We start from the raw sequence: 13,277 nt of genomic DNA, 5'->3' as shown, positions 1-13,277 counted from the left end.
TCACTACTCCGATGAACCCCAAAGTGGCTCGCAAACACCTTTCCCTCACTCTCTCCGTAACAGGCACCCCCATGAGGTAGGCGGGACGGAGGGAGCTCTAAGAAAACTGCTCTGTGAGAACAGCCCTAAGAGAACAGTGACTAGCCCAAGGGGCGAAGCACAGGCTGCTTATGGAATAAAGCAGTTATATTGAGAAGAGAACTAGCTTTATAAAGAAAGAGAGAGGAGAGAAAGTCCTGTCAGTCTAACCGACAAACAGTGGTAGAGGGAAAGAGGCAGGAAGTGTGCTCAAAACAGCAGGAAGTCTCCTGTTGAGCCAATCAGGACACAGGGGCAGATAATGTGAAAATACCAGGAAGTTCCTAATTTAACGATGTTAAATGCACATCCCCTCTGATAACCGCCCCCCTTCTTAAGCTGTTGAATCATGCATTCTACAGATCTTGCCGATTTCAACACCAAGCACTATCAAATGACCTCACAGGTCGCACCCTTTATCTACCAGTCTGTACCTCCTTTGGGTCAAAGCTGCAACAAATCTGCCAACAGTCTCTGTGAAGGTATGAGAAACCAATATTATCCAGGCCTCAGCCTCCGGAGTTCTTTATCGGATCTCTCTTTGTTCCCAGTACAGAACTGCACTGTAGCCTTAAGGCAAACTGTATTACTGTTTATCTTTTATACCCGATATAAACTCTCTGTGCCGTAGAAACTTTAAAAGAGTGGAACATCTGAGAGTAACTTGATAGCAGATAGATACACCCATCTGTTATATGGAAAGTAAATCATACCGGGCAGCCATTCTTTTTGATAAAGATAAAGAACGGGGAAAAAATGATACGGAACAAATTGAATGGCAGCGCTATGGCTCGATGCAGGGAATTTTCCCACCCCCACCCCTCCAAATGTAGATGCATGCTCCCCTCCCCACTAGGGGTGCTTTCATGCTGAGGAAGTAACCCAGGGCATTCTGGTATATTGAAACGGAAAATGTTTAGGTGACTTACAAATGTGTGTATCTACTCAAGTCAGAGTAAAATGCGTGCCGAAATAAATGCCATATAAATAGCTCACTGGGCCCCAGGGGAAATAATATGTGTAAGATGTACTGCAGGTATAAGCCGCTATAAAATATTCATAAGAACATCGAGTAAAGCGTACAGAAAGCCGTGCGAAAGTGAAGGGAAGTGCTCTTTGAAGAAACGTCTGTGTTATTATGAGGTTATGTGGCACAGTAGATTAATATACCGGCCTGTCACTCCTATGAACCGAGCCTTAAATCTAACGCAGGAAAAGACTTCCTTATGCTGATGTGAATTCCTAGCGAGTTCCTCCGCGTGGGGAAGAGATGGAGAAAGGCCACGGCATTTGGCGAATGTCTGCTTCTATAGAAAATTCCAAGCGTGGTCTCTCGAATGGAGAAAGGATACGGGCAGCCATTACCAGAGTCTGCAAAAAACAAAACAAAACATCTCCCCCCCACTAAGAAAAACCCAGTGGGAAATTTACACGGGGTCAGAGTTAACTCCGCCCCCCACTCTGATACTTTCTGTTAACTAGTTAAATCGGTTATTACTAAAAGCCTGGGCCATGTGCAGTGACATAGGATCTCAGGATGTGCAAGTGGAAACATGCAAAGCCTGATGCTTCCCTGGTGCAATCCTAAGCATGCGTCCCTGGGAGTAAGCCCCACTGGACAGATCTGAATGGAATGATTATTTGTTCATCTTCCGCCTTTCCCCCTGAAATTTAGGGTTGCTAGAAGTGCATGGTGGACCCTCTTGGAGCTGTTTAGAAGGGGATATGGAGTCTGGATGAGCCTCTTGTGGCGCAGAGTGGTAAGGCAGCCGTCTGAAAGCTTTGCCCATGAGGCTGGGAGTTCAATCCCAGCAGCTGGCTCAAGGTTGACTCAGCCTTCCATCCTTCCGAGGTTGGTCAAATGAGTACCCAGCTTGCTGGGGGGTAAACGGTAATGACTGGGGAAGGCACTGGCAAACCACCCCGTATTGAGTCTGCCATGAAAACGCTAGAGGGCGTCACCCCAAGGGTCAGACATGACTCGGTGCTTGCACAGGGAATACCTTTACCTTTACCTTTACCTTTATGGAGTCTGGGGAGGGCAATGGTTGCGGGGAGGAGTGTAAGTTCCCTGTCTCTCATTTCCCACTACCAAGAAAGATTTTTTAAAAGGTCATTGGGCCTCAGGCGTATAAAAAATAAGCTCTTCTTCTTCAAAGCGGCTCAGAGTTGCCTTCCCTTTCTTTCCCAACAACAAATGCCTAGTGAAGCAGGTGGAGCTAGGAGAGTTTTTGAGAGAACTGGGATTGGCTCAAGATCACCCAGCAGGTCTCATGTGTCCTAAAACAGCTGACAATCGCCTTTCCTTCCCCTTTCCTTCCTCTTTGTGAGGCAGGTGGAGTTGGAGAGTCCTGAGAGAACTGGTGGCCCAAGGTCACCTGGCAGGCCTTAGGTGTCTCAAAGTGATTAAAGAGTGACGGCCTATAATCTGGAGAGTTAGGTTTGATTCCCCACACCTCTTCCACATGCAGCCAGCTCAGTGAACTTGGGCTAGTCACAGTTGACTTAGAGTTCTCTTCACATAGCAGTTCTCTCAAAGCTCTCTCAGCCCCCATTACCTCTCAGGGTGTCTGATGTGGGGAGAGGAAGGGAAGATGAATGTAAGCCACTTTGGGACTCCAGCAGGGTATTAAAAAACAGCTTTTCTTCTTTTTCTTTGCAACTACATTCACAAGCAGCACATTTTTGCGTGCATCGCAGTCATGGAGTCACTTAGGAAACTCTTTCTCCATCTGTCTTTTCCAGAAGAATAGTCAAAGAACAGGGAAGAAATTGTTGCCTACTAATTTGTAAAAAAAAAAACCCTAAATACTCGACTGCTTTTAAATATGCCTAATCCCTCCCCCGAAACTTTTGCAAAAAAAAAAAAACCAAAAGTAAGATTGGCACACACTAGTTCCTCAAACAGAGAGAACAGACCCGATAAATTTTGCTCGGCTGAGTTTTAATTAGACTTTCTCCCACTGATCTGTGTCATCTGCTTTTATTTTGGTTTTTGCTTCTGTTCCGTTTGATGTTGTTCTTATTGACGTCCCGGCAACTTTGCTGCGTCTCCAGTGCATTTTTAAGTCTCATCACATTTGTGAAATGGAATATATCAACAGACGGGTGACTCGGCTTTATACGATTAGCTCTTGCCCTTTTAGGAGAACTCGCAGCGATGGTTTTGTATGTATGAGATTATATTGTCCCTTGTTCGCATTTGTCAGCTGAATTGTAAATGGCTTTTATAAAGTTTCTTCTTTTCTCCCGTATCCACAAGGCAGTCTGAACTCTGGTCGCTGGAGAAGGACAGCTGGGCATGTATGTAAGTGGCAGGAAATTGCAACTGACTGATGGCAGCCACAGCAAGAGTCCTTCACCCAAGTATCAACCCTGCTTACCTTCCAAGATCTGAGAAGCACAGGTGGTCTGTCATTGGCTTCCTCTGCAGAGTCTTCCTTGCAGGTCCCTCATCCAAGTACCCTTCCTGCATAGCTTCTCCACTGCCTTCCTCTGCAGAGCCTTCCTTGGTGCTGGCTCCGTGGCTCTGCGTTTAAAGTATAGCGGTGAAGCACAGCTTTAAATCCATGTTTGGTTCTGTGGCTTCCATGTTTGGCTCCGTGGTCCTTCAGGGCTATACTTTAAACTCAGAGTCACAGAGCCAAACATGAATTTATATTTTGCTTTTCACAGGACTTCATTTTTGTATTGCTGATTATTATGGAATTCACCTTTCCGATAATATGTCACACCTTTGATTACTACGCCGTAATTTATACTCTCGGTACTGTCTCTGCATTGCTGTTCTCTCTCCTGAAATTTCCCTTAGTTTTACGTCCCACCTGAGGACTGGCGTTGCTAAGGCCATTCCACAAGATGGAGGCCACAGGACAGAAGGCATGGATACAGAGGACCATTTCTGCACCAGAGGTTCCACACCAGGTTGCAGGCTGGAGTTTGAGCCAGGGCAAGTTTCCCGCCTCTTCCTGCTCCCACGCGGGGGAGCATTTGGCCCAATGCCCCTTGTCCACCCCGGATTTGAGCTCCTGCACAGGAGCTGGGGCAGCAAAGTTCCCAGTGCGGAAACGGTCTCAGACAAGCAAATCTTTCCCCTCAAACTTGACTCCAGAACTAGCAAAGGATTCGAAACATTCTGGATAGCAGCCTGTGACACATTTAGTCCAGACGTCTTTTGCAGTTGTTCTTCTCTACTACTGAGAGCCTACCCAACGGGCATATGTGCTGTGGAGAAGAAAAACCTGCGTGATCACTGCACATTAAATATGGAGTCCTAATGACCAGAACTGACAGAGAGAAAAAAATGGAAACTATCTTCTTTTTAGCCGTAGCAAATTGTAATTAGTATAATGCCAGCGATGGGGCAGGTGGATGACTTGCCCCCCCAATTAAAACATGAAACCTAGTTAATTACCTGTCAGTGAACAGCAGGAGTGACAAGACTTTTACAGATGGGCGAAAAGTAATGAAGTCTTTAATGAACTTTCTGGTGAATTGGATAAATCAAGGTTAACTTAATAAAGTCTTAGATCGTTTGGGTGAAGGTGTGTTCTGGATTGTTAAGGGGGAAAGAGAAGTAATTCTGGAACTCTGTGGCCAAAGAGTTGGAAGGAAAATTTTACTAAATGTGTGGAATCTAGACCAGCTGCTCCCAACTCCAGATAGGGAGATTCCTGGAGATTTTGAGGGTGGAGCCTGGGGTATAATGCTGTAGATCTCAATCCACCTTCCAACTCATCCGTTTTCTCCAAAGGAACTGATTTCTGCAGACTGAAGGTGAGTTGAAATTTCAGGAGATCTCAAATTGCCACCTGGAAATGGACAACTTCTATCTTACCTCTGCCATCTTCTTCTACGTGTGCTTCGGAAGAGTAGAACAGAGGCATGTAACAAAACACAACACTACAGCAGACAAGTGGAAGAAAACGGTGTGCTTGCAAAGTGCTTGATGAACCAATGTGTGGTCACTCTTAGTTCACTTTTATGATGACAAGGTCTTTACTTATTTGTCCAATGGCCTTTGAGGACTTGAGAAGAACGTGCCTAGTCTATTCTTTTCATCGGCTTGGATCCAGCAGCCTCCAAGTAGCCTTCTTCAACTTCAGCAGCTTTCCACCAACCTGCTGGTCTTCCCCCAATGGAAGAGCCCCTTAATTTGCCAGAGGAAGGATTCAAATGGAAGCCAGAAGGGAAGATGGTGGGTTTTTTTGACCTCAAGTCACAGCTGACATGGCAACCCTGTGGGGTTTTCAAGCCAAGAGAGGAACAGTGGTGGTTGGACATTGCCTGCCTGGTTGGATATTGCCTGCCTCTTCATAGTGACCCTGGACCTTCTGGGTGATCTCCCATCCAAGTTCTAACCCGGGCTGACCGTGCATAGCTTCCAAGATCTTATGAGATCAGGCTAGCCTGGGCCACTCAGCTTAGGACTGATAGGCTGGGGGCAGAAAGTGCCATCACTTGATAGCCAACATAAAACGTCCCTGGAGGATTTTCAAGATGCGAGATGTTCAGATGTGGTTTGCCATTGCCTGCCTCTGTGTAGCAACCCTGGACTTCCTTTGTGGTCTCCCATCCAAGTGCTAACCAGGGCTGAGCTGTTGGAATTTGTAAGATCTGCAATGTGCATGATTAAACACCATGTAAAAATATCCTACAGGGGGCATTGATGATGTGTAGTTAGCATATTTAGATTAGGAACTTCTTGATGTTTTTCAAATAGTCTCCCCTGTATCCTGATTGGCTCAATGGGAGACTTCCTGCTCCTTTGAGCTCACTTCCTCCCTGATTGCTTCCAGATCAGACAGAATGAACAACAGTACAGGGCATTCAGATAGTTAGGAATCTCTCTCTCTCAACAGCTGTTTAATATCACAAATAAAACTATTGTATTATTTGAGTAGTCTGCTGCTTTGTCCTCTGTAAATTTTGACCAACACTGCAGGCGGAGGGGGGACTGGGATAAATCAGTGCAACTTTATATGTCTTCCCACTGGGAGATTCATCTGTCATTGGTTTTTGCCTGTGGGTGAAGACCTGTTTTTTCTTATTTCATTTGCTATATCTGTAGTAAATTCTTACTGGTCCCCTTCCCTGGGTGTGTTTGTAGGTCTTTATGTTTTTTACTGTATTCTTATATATTGATACCTACTTTGAAATGCCATGCTAATATTTAAAATGTTTTGACACTTTGGTGTTCGCCCCCTTCAAGCAGCCTGGTTTCTGAGATGTGACCAGACTTGGATATCCTTGACCATCTCGGCAGAGGAAAAAATGGGATATAAATAGTTTAAGAAATATATAAGGCAGCTTTGCTCAACAGAATAGTAGGATGGGTAGGAGCCACCAAATGTTCTGGAATGGTCTATCCAGGATCCTGTTGAAACACATACTTCTCAATGTCAGATGCGAGACTGAAAGAAAAGACAAAGTTTGCATTGTCATTTTCCTCACTTAAGTTCCTTTGTGTGTGTGTGTGGTGGGAGGGGTTGTTGTTATCTCTTCCACATCTTTTGCCCCATCCAGTGGTCAATTCAATATTACACTGGTTTACGTCTGCCATTTAAATGAGCAGGGGAGATATGCCAGACATACACCACTGTAATATCAAAGCAACCACTAGAGGGTGCAAAGCACATGCAGAACAGAAGAACAAAAGAGGAACTTACAAGCAAGGAAAATGAGAATGTAGAGACACTCCTCCCCCCCACCCCCCCATCCACACATCAGACTCTCAATCAGTTGGCTGGAAGAAAAATCAAAGCCCATCTCTCAATTCTGAATCTAATGTCTCTAAGAGCGACAGCCTCGACATTTTTCAAGAAAAAACAGTAATGCTCGTCTCTTCTGCAAATAAATTGGCAGGAAAGCTGAGAACACTGGAATATTAAGTCTCATTAATCAAACAGAAAATCACACCTCCAAAAGGCGAAGTTATACAAGGCAGAGGAAAACACCGAAGTTGCCCAGTGTGAAAAACTGCAAGCAGCTGCAGGTTTTTTTTTGTTTTTGAAAAAATAAACAGTTTAACAAGAAGCATTTTTCATGATTGGAATATTCACAAATCAGCCATTGGTGCAACTAAATCTTTCCTTAATGGGTGGTTTATGTATTTATGATGGGCATATTTTTTTAATGCGTGTTGCCATAGTTACAGCACAGTGTTGGAGGGAGCACCCTTTTATCACAGTTGTTCCATATTTATGTGTGAACCGTTGAAATGTATTCCGTCCCCCCCCCCCCCATTCAGTCTTGGCTAAAAATACACAGGTAGGATTGTTTTTTATAGAGAACAGCAGGACAGCTTGCTTTGAATGTGATTTAAGACTGTCCTTTGCACTTCTACCAAATATTATTGTAACATCCCCAGACATGTGGAATTTATTACTCCTCTTTCCAACAACACTGTGGGAAGGGTGCGGCATACCAGATTTGGTTCCTTACTAGCCCATGGCTATTCAAGCTGTTGAGCTCTTTAACTCTAGAATTATTTCTCCATTGGTCCCGTCAAACATATATTACAGCAGAGTTTTGACTCTGAAGCATAAGGAAGATGAATTTTAACGGTATCAGGAAACTATATATTTCTGAAAACAATGGGTTACTTGCTACTTGATAGGCGCTCAGCCAGGAATAGCCCTCCCCTGTAGCTTAGCCCCTATTGGGAGGGAGCCCTCAGCCAGAAAGGGCTGATAAGGAGTCAGCTCTATGCCCCCAACTTCCTGCCACCCTTGGAATGTGCTGGGTGGAAGCGGAGCTGGCCCCAGTGAGTTGCCCTGGTATAGAATTTCAGGGGAGGGGAGAAACAGAGCCTGCCCCAGTGAGTTTCCCAGCGGTAGAAGTTGGGTTGGGGGGAAAAGCAGAGCCTGCCCTAATGAGTTGCTCTGGTGTTGAATATGGAGGGGGGGGGGAAGGGAAGCAGAGCCAGCCCTGGTGAGTTTCTCTCAACCAGCCCTTTCCCCCAGGGAAACTGATATTTGTAGTCTGATGAAGAGTTGTCATTCTGGGGGATCCCCAGGGGCCCCTGGAGCCTGGCATCCCTGGACCTCTGTAGGGCACAAGGCCACAGAGTCCTCCCTCCCAACAGTCCTTTTCTCCAGGGGGAGTGATCTCTGTTGTCTGGAGATGAGCTGTCATAGCAAAATTCCCCCTACAGAATAGCCATTTTCCCCTTGGAAGCTGATCTCTATAGCCTGCAGATGAACTCCAATTCCCAGAGGCTCCAGGCTGCACCTGGAGGTAGGTTAGGAATGGGTTAGGAATGTTCCTTGAAGTTTGGAGGTGGGGTGGGGTTGGGTGGGAGAAAGGAGTAAAGGTTGCCCATCAGCCCCAAGGCACCAAACACAGCTTCTGATCTCCCTTCCTCCCTCTTAGCAGTCTTCTCCAGACGAACTCATGCCTGGAGATCAGTTGTTATTCCTGAAGATCTCCAATCTGCCACCTAGAGGTTGACAACCCAGCTGGCTGCACATGGAGGAGGAGTGGGGGACCAAACTGGGCTCTTGAGATTAGAGTCTCCTATTGTTTAATCACAAGGTCTAGTTCGGTGTAGTGGTTAGGAGTGCGGACTTCTAATCTGGCATGCCGGGTTCGACCGAGCAGTGATATCAGGGCTCTCTCAGCCTCACCCACCGCACAGGGTCTCTGTTGCGGGGAGAGGAAAGGGAAGGTAAGCCGCTTTGGGCCTCCTTTGGGAGGAGAAAAGTGGCATATAAGAACCAACTTCTTCTTCTTCTTCTTCTAATGGGGAATGGGGGTGGGGAGAAGGTCAGCACCCAGGAAAGCCACAGTGCACATATATATGCTAGCATCCATTGTATTCCTGGGTACAACAGGCTTTGCCCCTAGTATATATACCTACCTGCTTGTGCGGATGGGCAGTATAAAACTCAAATAAATGTATCACATTTATACTGCTGGTATAATTAACAGGCAACCATCCTTCCTGCTTTCGAGTCAATGATAGAAGCCCTGATGAAGAATAAAGCTTATTCACACTTAAGTTGGATTGAAAGGCACAGAGCTTGTTTAGATGCTTCTAGCTGCATTGGATCCACTAGTCTAGTTTTTGTGGTTGGTCTAGAAAAACACATGTGACAGAACTGTTCAAAAAGCAGGTATTGTTTACAGTGTAGGAAGTGGTTATTTAAGTCACAGAAGCAATTTTCCTCAATGGAACGTAAGAAGACAAGCCATTTTGGATCATGCCAATGGCCTGTCCAGTCTAACACACAGGCTCATGCAGTAGCCAAAATCTAGGGGCCATCAGAAGGTCCACTGAGAGGACCAGGAGCCCCCCCCCACACACTCTTGTCCCCCAAACACCATGAAAGCATCACGGCCGCAGACAAAAGAACGTAAGAGAAGTCATACTTCTCTTCAGGCCAATGGCTCATCACACCCAATTATAGAATTTTCCTCCATGAATCTGCCTAATGTTCTTTGAAAGCTATTTATTCCAGTGGCCATCACTACATCCTCTGGCAGCGAATTCCGCCCTTTAATTGCTCTCTGTAAGTAGTCTTTCCTTTTGTCCATCCTGAACCTATGGCCCATCTGCTTCATGGCAGATGCCCAAGTTTTGGAGGAGAAAATGTTCTTGTTCTCTCTCCGCCCCATGCATAATATTATAAACCTTTTCTTGTCCTACCTTAATCACCTCTTCTAAACTGAAAAAATACGTAATGTTCCCCAATGGGACAAATAGTTCCCCAGGTCATTCAGGTCAGGAAAATGAAACAGGGAGGACTTTAGTCCTTTCTCTCTGCAAACGATAGTCCTAATTCAAATTGAGCCTCATGTCCCTGGGAATTGAGTTATGAGCATAGAGCTCACAGCACATGTCCGATCAACTGGACGGCAGATGTGAGGAAAATGTAACATATAGAAAGGTCTAGAAAGGTCTGGAGTTATCCACCGAGGATCCTTAAGGCTAGATGGGTGTGTTTGGTTCATAAAGCCATATATGCCACGTTCCCACTGCTGAATTTTTGTGACAACCATCAAGGAAGTCGCTCCTGTTGAAGAAGGATGTGATGTAACAGGCATCTAGGGATGCCAGCCTCCAGGTGGGACCTGGGGATCTCCTGGAATTATGGCTCATCCCCAGGAAGGCCAAGGTTGGTATATAGCAGCAGGCAATGGAAAACTACCTCTTTTTGTCCTTCACTTGAAACCTCAAAAGCTAAGCAGAGTCAGCTCTTGTCAGTCCTTGGAGGGGAGACCACCAAGGAAGGCTAGCGTTGGTTCCTCTGGAAAAAAGGGATGCTTTCGAGGATAGACTCTGTGACATTGCATACCAACCCTGGTTTTCCTTGGTCTCCCTTCCAAGCACTCACCAGGGCTGACCCTGCTTAGCTTCTGAGGTTTCAAGGTGAAGGATGAACAGAGGTGGTTTCCCATTGCCAACTCCTGCCTTCCTTTGTCTTTCTCGATTTCCAGTCTGGCTAGCTACGTTTTCGTCTCAATTTTTACTTTTTCGTTCTCTGCCTCAATCTTAGCTTTTTTCCTTCTTGGCTTCTATTCTAGCCTTTCAATTTTCACTCCCATAATCTCTATCTCGTGACTGGAATATTCCTCTGAGGGGGCTTCTGCCCCTTGACTATTCCCTTCAGCCTCTTTCTTCTTCTGTGTGGGGGGTGTCGTGACTGACTAGAATGTCTGAGGTAGATTTCCGGAGGTAAAATTTATTACATTCTTTAAAATATGTCTTTTCTCAAGGCTTATTTGTGGTGGAGCTATTCAATTTGTGGGTTTAATTCGGATCACGGTGCTGCCACCAATAAATGTCACAGCCAGGAGAGGGCCAGGCACTTAACCCAATCCTTATGCCTGAGGATTTTTATTTTTGTGAGGGAGAGAGGGATTGTGGCTGACATAAACTTCCTCCTTTCAAATAAAAATCTTCTTTCTCTTCTTTCTGCTGGTGAGTTTTATTTGTCTTCTCCTTTCAGGGCTTTATTGCATTTGTCTGGATTCAACCTAGACTTCATTTACTAAACAGCTTTGAAGACTGACCAGAGAACAAAATTGCTCACCTGTAACTAGAATCATAGAATCATAGAATAATAGAGTTGGAAGGGACATCCTGGGTCATCTAGTCCAACCCCCTGGACATTGCAGGACACTCACAACCCTATCGCTCATCCACTATAACTAGCCACCCCCTCGAACCGTCACAGAATCAGCCTCTCCATCAGAGGGCTATCCAGTTTCTGTTTAAAAATTTCCAGAGATTTCCAGAAAATTTCCCACTTCCTCCCGAGGAAGCCTGTTCCACTGAGAAACCGCTCTGTCAGGAACTTCTTCCGGATGTTTAGATGGAATTTCATTGTCTGTCATGCTTGTTAGCAGCCTTTGCAGACTATCGTCTGGTGAAGAGGTCAATCTGAGGGGTCCTTCAAAGGGAAAGAAGTCTGTCTAGAAACACTTCCTCCTGGTTGTTGATACAGAACATAGTGGGGGTGTTGTTGGTTCGGAGAAGAATCTTCCAGTTCTGTAGGACACCTGCAAATGCGGTTATTTCCAGTAAGTTAACATGCATAGTAGTTTCCACCTGAGACCAAAACACTTGGGCTGAAACCTCCTCACAGTGTGACCCCCCAACCCTCTGAAGAAGTATCTTTGATCAGAACCATGATCCAAAGAGAATGCCTTCCAACAGGTTGCCTTGTTGGAACTAGAGCCAGTTTGGTGTAGTGGTTAGGAGTGCGGACTTCTAATCTGGCATGCCGGGTTCGATTCTGCACTCCCCCACATGCAGCCAGCTGGGTGACCTTGAGCTAGCCACGGCACTGATAGAGCTGTTCTGACCAAGCAGCGATATCAGGGCTCTCTCAGCCTGATCCACCTCGCAGGGTCTCTGTTGTGGGGAGAGGAATGGGAAGGCGACTGTAAGCCGCTTTGAGCCTCCTTTGGGTAGAGAAAAGCAGCATATAAGAATCAACTCCTCCTCTTCTTCTTCTTCTTCTTCTTCTTCTTCTTCTTCTTCTTCTTCTTCTTCTTCTTCTTGACTCACCACTGTGTTGGGGACCTCTGCTTTGCATCAGCAGGAGTACTTTCCCATATCTCTTCTGGAGACTGCGCAGCTTCATAGTGTTGGCTACTTCATCCGATTTTTAACAGAATGTACGAAAGGGTTACAGCTCCAAGCATAAAGCATGCAAATAATTTTAGGTTGCAGTGTTGTGACAGCGTTTTTGTGTGCCCGCCTGTGAGATCTGAAGGCAAAGCGACTTGAATAAAAGATTTACAAAACGGTTGCAAAAAAAAACCCTAAATTAACATTCGGGCTTTATGAAGCTCTTCTTAAAACATCCTCGATTGGTTTCTTTGGCTGTGGAAATGAGACTTCAAGAAATGCCTCCCGCACAGGAGAGCTGGTAGCGATCCTTTTAGGCGTTTAAAAATAGCAGCTTAGCTTTAGCTCTGGTGTTGCTGCATAAGGGAACTTCCCTGCTAACTCGGGAAGTGGTCTGGAATACACAGCGGCTCTGCTGCAGAGGAAGTGCCAATTCAGTTACACGGGGAACTCTGTGACATCTCAGAGACAATCTGATTTTCAAAATCGCCTTCATTGAAGCAAATGCCATCTTCAACTTTCAGTTTTAAATGAAGGCAGCAGCACATCTGGCCACTGACCAAGACACACTAGGTGGGGTTGCCAGCTCTGGGTTAGGAAATACCTGGAGATTTAGGGGTGGAACCCGAAGAGGGTTGGGTTTGGGAAGGGGAGAGATTTTGGGGGCTATAATGACATAATGCCCCACTGAGGCCCCTGTCCTCCCCGGGGTCCACTTCCAAATATCCAAGAGTCTCCTATTCTGGATGTGTCAACCCTATTCTGCAATCCGGTTGGCCAAGTGGCCAAGGAGGTCCTAGCGCAGGGGTAGTCAACCTATGGTCCTCCAGATGTTCATGGACTACAATTCCCAGGAGCCCCTGCCAGCAAATGCTGACAAGGGCTCCTGGGAATTGTAGTCCATGAACATCTGGAGGACCAAAGGTTGACTACCCCTGTCCTAGTGGCTTGGGGGTTGGGTTATTGAGGAAAATATTAGTCTGATGGGTTCCCCATCCCACCTGTCTTGTTTGGAAGGTCTGTTTCACTCCTCCCCACCCCCCTTAAGGAGCACCTTGAACGTTGGCTTCAACACCGGTCAATTCTAGAAGGCGCTTTGCCTCTGCTTTATGCATAATCA

Source organism: Paroedura picta, chromosome 2 (assembly GCF_049243985.1).
Source record: "Paroedura picta isolate Pp20150507F chromosome 2, Ppicta_v3.0, whole genome shotgun sequence".
NCBI lineage: Eukaryota > Metazoa > Chordata > Lepidosauria > Squamata > Gekkonidae > Paroedura > Paroedura picta.
The sequence above is the reverse complement of the archived record's forward strand: the minus strand, read 5'-3'. Positions refer to the sequence as shown.